Source organism: Lipotes vexillifer, unplaced genomic scaffold (genome assembly GCF_000442215.2).
Source record: "Lipotes vexillifer unplaced genomic scaffold, Lipotes_vexillifer_v1.1 scaffold333, whole genome shotgun sequence".
Classification (NCBI taxonomy): domain Eukaryota; kingdom Metazoa; phylum Chordata; class Mammalia; order Artiodactyla; family Lipotidae; genus Lipotes; species Lipotes vexillifer.
Window position 1 is genome coordinate 971,954 of NW_006790633.1, and position 9,033 is coordinate 980,986.

At 42.4% G+C, this 9,033-nt stretch overlaps 1 non-coding gene across 1 annotated transcript; it reads right to left on the bottom strand.

The window, feature by feature from the left end:
• Nucleotides 1–4,994: 4,994 nt before the first annotated feature.
• On the bottom strand, nucleotides 4,995–5,067 carry TRNAG-UCC (transfer RNA glycine (anticodon UCC)). Its single transcript has one exon. It is a non-coding gene; the product is annotated as a tRNA-Gly (tRNA).
• Nucleotides 5,068–9,033: the final 3,966 nt, after the last annotated feature.

Consider the following 9,033-nt stretch of genomic DNA (forward strand, 5'->3'; position numbering starts at 1 on the left):
CCTGCATCGGCAGGCGGACTCTCAAGCACTGCGCCACCAGGGAAGCCCCATACATTGTCTTTTGAATGCTATTGTTCCTGAGTTGTAAGTTATCTGTCACTTCTTTAAAATAAAATAATCTGTCTTTTCTCTCTTACTGCTCTTAAGATATTCTCTTTGTCTTTGGGGTTCTGCAATTTCACTGTGGTGGACTGTATATATATGCCTTCTTTGAATCCCTTGGATTTCTTGATTCCATGGGTTGATGTATTTCATCAGTCCTGAAAAATTGCAGCCCTTATGTCTTCAGATATTGCCTCTGCCCCATCTTCTTTCTTTTTTCCTTTTGGAACTTTAATTAGATGTTTGTTAAAATTCTTGATTTATCCTCCATGTCTTTTTTTCCTCTTTCGTATTTTCACTTTGTCTCTCTATGCTGTAATATGGGAATGTTTTTTCAGGTCAGTCTTTCAGTGTACTCATTCTTGTCACATATGATTATTCTAGTAAATCTGTCCATGGAGTTCTCTTTTCCCCAGAAGTTCTTTTGGTTCTTTTTCAAAATTGCTTGATCATTTTTTAATAGTGTCTTTTTCTTGTATATTTTCATGTGTGTATTTTATTAAACATGTTAAATAAACATGGTTATTTTATAGTCTTCATCTTATTATTCTAGGATCTGAAGTTTTTGCAGGTCTCTTCCAGCCATCTGCTGCTTCTTGCTCTTAGTTCTTGGTGCCTTATTCCACTGTTTCCTTCCTTCCTTCCTTCCTCCCTTCCTCTCTTCCTTCCTTTCGTCCTTCCTTCCTTCCCTCCTCCCTCTCTTCCTCCCTCCCACTTAGTCACCCCATGCTTTTGTGTCATGTAGTCATTTGCTCATGCTATTTCTCTGTGTGTGTACATGTGTATTGGAACTGTAATCTGATCATTTTCCTTGACATTTTATATGTGGGAATACTTTGAGGTCTAGGATAAACTTGGCTTCCTCTATAGAGGATTCACTTTTGTTCTGCCAGGTGCTGGAGGCATTACTAGTTCCTGGGATGACTCCAGTTATATCCTCCACTTAGGGTATTCAGACCACCCAGAGAGTGTGGATCTTTTGCTATAAACTGTGTCATGGACAGCTTAAGGTTTGAATGTTTTATAGACGTTCCTGGCACATGTGTCCCCCCCCGCCCCCACACACACATACACACACATCTTATCCTCTCCAGTGCAAAGTTTGAGACAGATTTTCCTTGCAGTCTCCAGGAGGGTCTATAAGGTGTTTCTAAATTCACCCTTATACTCCACGCATAGCCTTTCAGATGTCCCATGTTCATGCTGGAAAATGTCTTATTAGACTCCCCATCTTTAACAGCCCTGGGGCTTTGGCTGCTTTTTCAAAGTCTTATGAGGCCATGAATACCAAAGTTCAAGTTCACCAGGTTCAGCAAATGCCCTTGGAGTGCTGGGCTCTACTTACACCTCTGAGCTCCACTTCACTCGATCCCTGGACTAAGAATTCTTAACTTTTCTGCTCGTTCATTGATGCTGTTAAGAAAATCCCGAATTTTTAGTTGTTTTCAGTAAGTATATTGATTCACTTGCTGTTTTTCCAGGAATGGAAATCAGTTTCATAAGAAAAAAGAAAACACTCATGTTTTATAATTCAATAGTCTTCATTTTAATAGTGTAGATATACAGTATTCACTGAAAATCCACTGCAGTTTTATAGATTAATCATACTATATATTTGAAAAGTGTTTTTAACTTTTCAAATTGCTTTCACATGTATCTGTGGTTCTCAAGGAGGGTGGTACTGCCCTTCAGGGGAGTCTAAAAAAGCTGAAGGAGTTGTTTTGGTTATCATCATGAATGGGGTCATTATCGGCATTTAGTGGGGAGCCAGGGATGCTAGACTCCTACAATGCGCAGGACAGTCCTGCCCAAAGTATAATTGTCCTGTGTCTCATATGACTTTTGAATTTCCCCCCTGCTCATTGAGAGACTGAATGTCTGGTGAGATTTTAACATAAGAGATGTGTTTTTTCTCACATTTCTTATATCTTACCCTGTATCATAAGATTGGGAATTATTTTAACATTACACTTATTGAGGCCCAGCTCATTTCTAAGAATATTTTCTTTTTCATTTTCTCCACTTTGATAATCTTTAATTTATCTTGGCACATTATTTGTACTTCAATTCAGATTATATTCCTGTTTCTCATTGTACGCAAACAAGTCCAGTTGTTATCACTTATCCTAATATTATTTAATAGTGGGGAACATCTCTGCTGCTTGTTTTTTGTTTTTTTTTTTTAAGTTCTAAATCCAAACTAATATGTTCTTTTCTTTTTTTTTTTTTTCTTTTGCGGTACACGGGGCTCTCACTGTTGTGGCCTCTCCCGTTGCGGAGCACAGGCTCCGGACACGCAGGCTCAGCGGCCATGGCTCACGGGCCCAGCTGCTCCGCGGCATGTGGGATCTTCCCGGACCGGGGCACGAACCCGCGTCCCCTGTATTGGCATGCGGACTCTCAACCACTGCGCAACCAGGGAAGCCCTAATATGTTCACTTTAACTCTGTGCTATCATCTTACTTCTTCACTGTGCCTTTTAGTGGAATTATGCCAGGGCACTTATAGATTGAACTAGATTTACAGATTGAACAAGAAAGCTACTCAAAATTACTCAACAACTACATGTTTCAGGAGAGCAGCCACAGATGCTAAATAACTGAATGTATGTGGCTATGTTCCAATAAAACTTTATTTACAAACCAGGTTGTGGGGCAAGAGATGGCCTTGGGGCCCTCCTGCCCTACATGAAGCTATCCTTCAAGCACTCCAGACAGACATAGAGACAACCAGAAAAATCATGCTTAATTATAATTCTCTCCTTCATACTTTTCTGTATTTCCCAAATTCTCTAACGTGTATTGTTATTTTTATGTATGTGTGCATTTATTTATTTTCACCACTCCTTTTATTTATTTATTTTCGGGAGGAGGAGTTTCCATAACAGATGCACATGGTTCCAGACTGAAAAGACACAAATGCTGTATTGTGAAAATTCTCCTTCACACCTCTATTCCAAGCCATCTATGTCCTTCCCCACAGGTAGCCAGTGTTATTTGGTACTTTGTGTTCTCCCAGAGACATGTTACCACGTGCAGTTAAGTGACCAGGACCATTGTGGTACACAACTCCAAGGGACGCCATTTATATAGAGCTCCTAGGATGCCACTGACAAGGAACACAATGGAATAATGCCCCGTGGAGTTTTGCAATGCAGTGGACTGATCAAAGATGTTTATTGTGTATGTGTGTGTGTAAATATACACCTACAAATATATGTAGATATGTGTGTGTAATTATACACTTACAACAAGTATTTAGGTATATACGTGCATGTGTATTTTCTTCTACTGCCCTCTTTTTAAAACCAGGAATAGTGTATTGTGCACACACCCCTCTGCACCTGGGCTTTTTTTCCCACTTGATAATACATCTGGATACTTTTTCCATATCAGTTTATAAAACGTCCTCATTCTTTTTGATGGTGATGGTGATGGTGATGATGGTGATGGTGGGGATGGTTGTGGTGGTGGTGGTTGATGGTGGTGGAGATGGTCATGGTGGTGGCGATGGTGGTGGTGGTTATGGTGGTGGTGGTGATGGTGGTTGGGATGGTGATGGTGGTGGAGATGGTGATGGTGGTGGTGATGGTGATGATGGTGATGATTGTGGTGATGGTGGTGGTGGGGATGGTGGTGGGAGTGGTCATGGTGGTGAAGATGGTGATGGTGGTGGTGGTGATGATGGTGGTGGTGATTGACGGTGGTGGTGATGGTGGTGGTGGTGGTGGTGATGGTGGTGGGGGTGGTGATGGTGGTGGTGATGGTGGTGGAGATGGTCATGGTGGTGGTAATGGTGGTGGTTGTGGTGGTGGTGGTCAGTGATTGAATCTGCTGTGGGTGCCAGACATTTTTCTAACCACTTTTCAGGTATTAACTCCCACAGTGCTCACAACAACCCCATGAGATAGGCATGGGAAGGCTAAAGGACTGACTCCAAGTCACAGTGGGTACATGCTCACCCTCTGAGGTTAAAAAAGAATTCTCCCCTCGTTCCTTCTAGTATTTGTGTGGTTCAGATTTGAGTCTCATCTCTGATCAGAGGTCTTCCTTCTATAAGTACAAGGTAAGGACCCAACTTCCCTGATGGCTCCAGTTAGTCTCAGCTCTGTTTCCCCGCTGTTTCCAGATGCCACCGTTCCCACACACAAAAGTCTTGAATTATTTCAGTCCATCTTTGGGCTTTCTGTTTCATTGTCTGTGTAATCAAGTGCCAACACCACACTTTTAATTCTTGAGGTTTAACAACTGGTGTTAATATCTGGTAGGGTTTCATCTCCTCATTATTTTTCTTCCTCAGTACTACCCTGGATATTCCTGACTTATTTCTTCACATTAAATTAAAATATTATGGTAAAATATACATTGCATAAACATTACCATTTAACCCTTTTGAAGTGTACAATTCAGTGACATTAAGTGCATTCACATTATTGTACTACCATCACCACTATCCATTTACAGAACTTTAAAAAAAATTTTAAATTGAAATTCAAATTGAAATATAGTTGATTTACATTGTTGTGTTAGTTTCAGGTGTACAGCAAAGTGATTCAGTTATACATACATATATATTCTTTTGTAGATTCTTTTCCACTTCATGTTATTCTAAGATATTGAGTATAGTTCCCTGTGCTATACAGTAGGTCCTTTGTTGTTATCTATTTGATATATAATTGTGTATATATTTTAATCCCAAACTCCTAACTTATCCCTCCTCCCAAAGAAATTATGGTTCTTTAGTAACCATAAGTTTGTTTTCTATGTCTGTGAGTCTATTTCTGTTTTGTAAATAAGTTCATTTGTATCCTTTATTTTTTTATAAGTTTTTCTTTTTAACCTTTTTTTGGTGTGTATTTTTTCGTGTATCCCACATAGCTTGTGGGATCTTATTTCCCTGACTGGGGATTGAACCCATGTCCCCTGTAGTGGAAGTGCAGAGTCCTAACCACTGGACCACCAGGGAATTCTCCTGAATCACTTTTTGAGATTCCACATTTAGGTGATTATGATATTTGTCTTTCTCTGACTTACTTCACTTAATATGATAATCTCTAGGTCCATCCCTGTTGCTGCAAATGGCATTATTTTATTCTTTTTTATGGCTGGGTAATATTCCATTGTGTATATATACCACATCTTCTTTATCCACTCATCCAGAATTTATTTTTAATCATCTCAAACTGAAACTCTATACCCATTAAACAATAACTCCTGTTTTCCCCTCCCCCCAGACCCTAGCAACCACCATTTTGCTTTCTCTATAAATTGGACTATTCTCAGTACCTCCTATAAATAGAATCATATAGTATTTGTCCTTTTGTGTCTGGCTTACTTCATTTAGCATAATATCCTCAAGGTTCATCCTCATTGTAGCATTCTTTGTTATAAGTGTATAGTTTTCCACTGTATATACGGACCACAGTTAGCTTATCCATTCATCTGTGGATGGACACTTTCACCTTTTGGCTATTGCTTTCACCTTTTGGCTATTGTAAATAATGCTGCTATGAACGTGGGTGTACTCCACATTAATTTCAGAATCAGTTTGTCCAGATCGAAATAAAAAATCCTTCTGCTGCTTTTATAATTACCCTCTACTCCCTGCCCCCCCCACACACCCCTCCCAATGGTCACTTATTATTTTGTTCAAATCACAACACACCCCAGACACCGTTTTGGACTTACATTTCGTCACTGCAGTGCCTCTTGTGGGTTTGCCTGCACAGCATGCACTCCCCTTCTAGTAAAGCTTCTAGTAAAACTGTCTCCCATCTTCCACGTGGAAAACCACGTCTCCTTTGCTCTCAGCCCAAGACTCCAGCCATTGGCTTCAGGGATTGGTTACGGCAACTTTTGGTAGTGAATTGCTCTTCCTGCACTTACCTGCAGGTCCTACCCTCCTCCAACCTAAGGGAGCATCTAGAGGTCTCCAAATGTGCCCTGGCTTCCCTGACTCTGGAGGGCCCTCCTTGCCAGCCAGGCATCTCCCACACTGGTCCTTCTGGGAAGCCTTTCGGCTTCTCCCTTCTCTGTAACTTTGGGGCTGCTGGCTTCCTTCCCCTGCCACTGAGCCCCTCCGTCCCGTTTAGGAGCCGTCCTTGTACCTGCTTGATCCACCCACTGGCTGTTCTCACCCTGGGCACATGTCCCAGTCCTTTCGCCTCTCCATCATCCACTGCATGTAGCACAGTGTTTTTCACATAGTAGGTGCTGATTTGAGTTGGGCTGAGCCAAGATCATTTTCCTCTGCAGGATTAGGCTCAGGTAAAGCAAGCAAAGCCCTCCCACACCAGGCAGAGGACTTCAAGGAAGCGTTACTGACATCATCCCACACCCCAGATGTGACCTGTGACATCTGGGCACAACCTACTTCCCCTTAAGTTCTAGCTCTGTGTGCTGATCCTGGTCACTTACAGGTTCCTATGTATCCTGGGTCGCTGTGCCTGAGTCACCCCCTTCCCTGTCCAACTCTGAAAGTTCTGAACAGCAGGAGGCAGAGGGGCTGCCAGTAGGAGCTCATCCGTGCCTGGCTCGCTGTGTGGTGGGCTCTCTAGCCTTCAGGTTGTAGTTCTCGTCCTGAAAAGTTCCCTGCAGCCTGACTTTTTTGGTGTACATGTGTTTGCTTGTACGTTTCATTGCATTTTGTGTCCATCTTAACTGTTTCTTTCTCTTTATTTCTAAACATTTAAAATTCACTTATTCATCGAAGGTTTACTGGGTGCTTCCTTAGTGCTTGGCACGTGCAATGAACATAAGCAAGGTTTCTAATCTCATGGATTTTATATCCTTATAGATCCTGGGAGAGAGCAGGCAATTAGCAAGGAAACATAAATTACCACAATACTTTCAGAGAGTGAGAAAATAGATAACATAGGATAATGTGCTAGAAAATTATTTGGGAATAGGTGGAGAATATTTTAGATTTTGGTGTTTCTGCTTCTTCCCTCTTAGAATCCAGCTTCCATGTTATTAGGAAGCCCATGCTGCCACATGGAAAAACCCAAACAGAGGATAATTGAGGCCCTCATGTGAGCTCCCAGCAGGAAATTTAAGGCAATGAACTAGAAAGCAGTAGATGGGGAGGCAACTTTAGAGACGTTGATGAGAAAAGGTATTTTTGAGGAGGTGGTATTTGAACTAAGATTTGAAAAGTAATAAGGAGATATCCATACAGTGAGGAGAGAAAGAAGAGCACATGCAAAAGGCCCGAGGAGGGGCTTCCCTGGTGGCGCAGTGGTTGGGAGTCCGCCTGCCGATGCAGGGGACACAGGGTCGTGCCCCGGTCCGGGAAGATCCCACATGGCGCGGAGCAGCTGGGCCCGTGAGCCATGGCCGCTGAGCCTGTGTGTCCGGAGCCTGTGCTCCACAACGGGAGACGCCACAACAGTGAGAGGCCCGTGTACCGCAAAAAACAAAACAAAAAATGCCCAAGGGGGGAAATTATTCATTTTGTTTGAGAGATAGTGGCATGATATAGGCTGGAAAAGATGATATAGGCCAAGATCAGATCATTCAGGGCTTTTTAGGCTACACCAAAAGGGTTGGGTAGAAGTGAGAAGCTGTTGGAGCTTTTTAGGTACAAGTGAGAAGCCGTTGGAGCTTTTTAGGCTACACCAAAAGGGCTGAGTACAAGTGAGAAGCCGTTGGAGCGATCTGATTTGCAATGACCTCTCTGGCTACTGTGAGGGAACATGTCCTGGGAAGTCCCATGGGGCAAGTCAGAGGAAGAGCTAGCCTATAACTTGGATTCCCTTTGCAAAAATGTAACCTATGAAGGAAGCCAACATGCAAAAGATACATTGGATGTGAAACAGATGGAGAAACTTAAGTCTAGAGAAGACAAGTGACTTGAGCGATTGCACAGGACAGATGCAGAGGTCCTGCTCAAGAAAGCTGAGGGGATGTGCAACAAACGCCATTTATTTTAATTCCCTCTATTTTGCTTCAGTCACCAGTTTGGTAAGAGGAGAATTTCAACCATCTGCAAGTAATCCAAATGCCTTACTAACCTGCCTACCCACCCACACCCACCAAAAAAAAAAAAAAAAAAAAGAAGGAAAGAAGCCAAGCACAGAGCTTGTATGCCTGCACTCACCACAATCATTTCTGTGTATCACAGCTCTTGTCATCTTACATTATACATGAATAACTAATCAACCAAACACAAACCCACTGATGAAAAAAACACGCCTTGGATTGAGAATGCGTACGGGGTAAAGAGTAATATTAATTTTTCACCAGTAAATAACAAAAAGGAAGCAAACCCAAGGGATATCAGGACAAGAATCGTGTTTCTGAACACTTCTGGGAAAGGAAACTTGCCAAGAGGCAAGAAGAGGAAGGCAAGGATCCGGCTGACCATCTTTGGAGTTTTTCTCTTCTGTCACCATCAGCGTAAGGAATGTCACCCTAGGTCAACCAACAGGCTGACGCCCAACAACTTAAACCCCCATCTGTCGGTCTCACCCACTTGAGCAATTCATACAATAATCTCCCACTATTCCCTAAAGGACCTATATGTGTTAGTCTTCACTCACCAACCAACGCTGAAGTGAACTCCAAATGCTTTTTGAATTTCCATAACTCATAGCACCATGCTAGGCATGTAATAGGTGTCCGATAAATGCAACCTTCCTCAAACTCCCTAAATGAAGTCTGTCTCTTGTCTCCAGCATTTGCCTGGAATGTGTCTCTTGGCCACTAAGGGTGAACCCCTCATCTCCACATCTAGGGAGTGGTCTGGAGCTTTCCTCCCCCTCCTCCTGGACTTCTTGATGGCATCTGACACAGTTGAGATCCTTCGGTTGTCTTTCCTGACTCTGAACTTGCCTGGTTCTAATCTTTTCTACTAATGGCCTCTCCTCCCAGACTGCCAGCGACTGCAAACACATATGCCACAGATTCTGTGTTTCTCTCTTATCACTCTTTC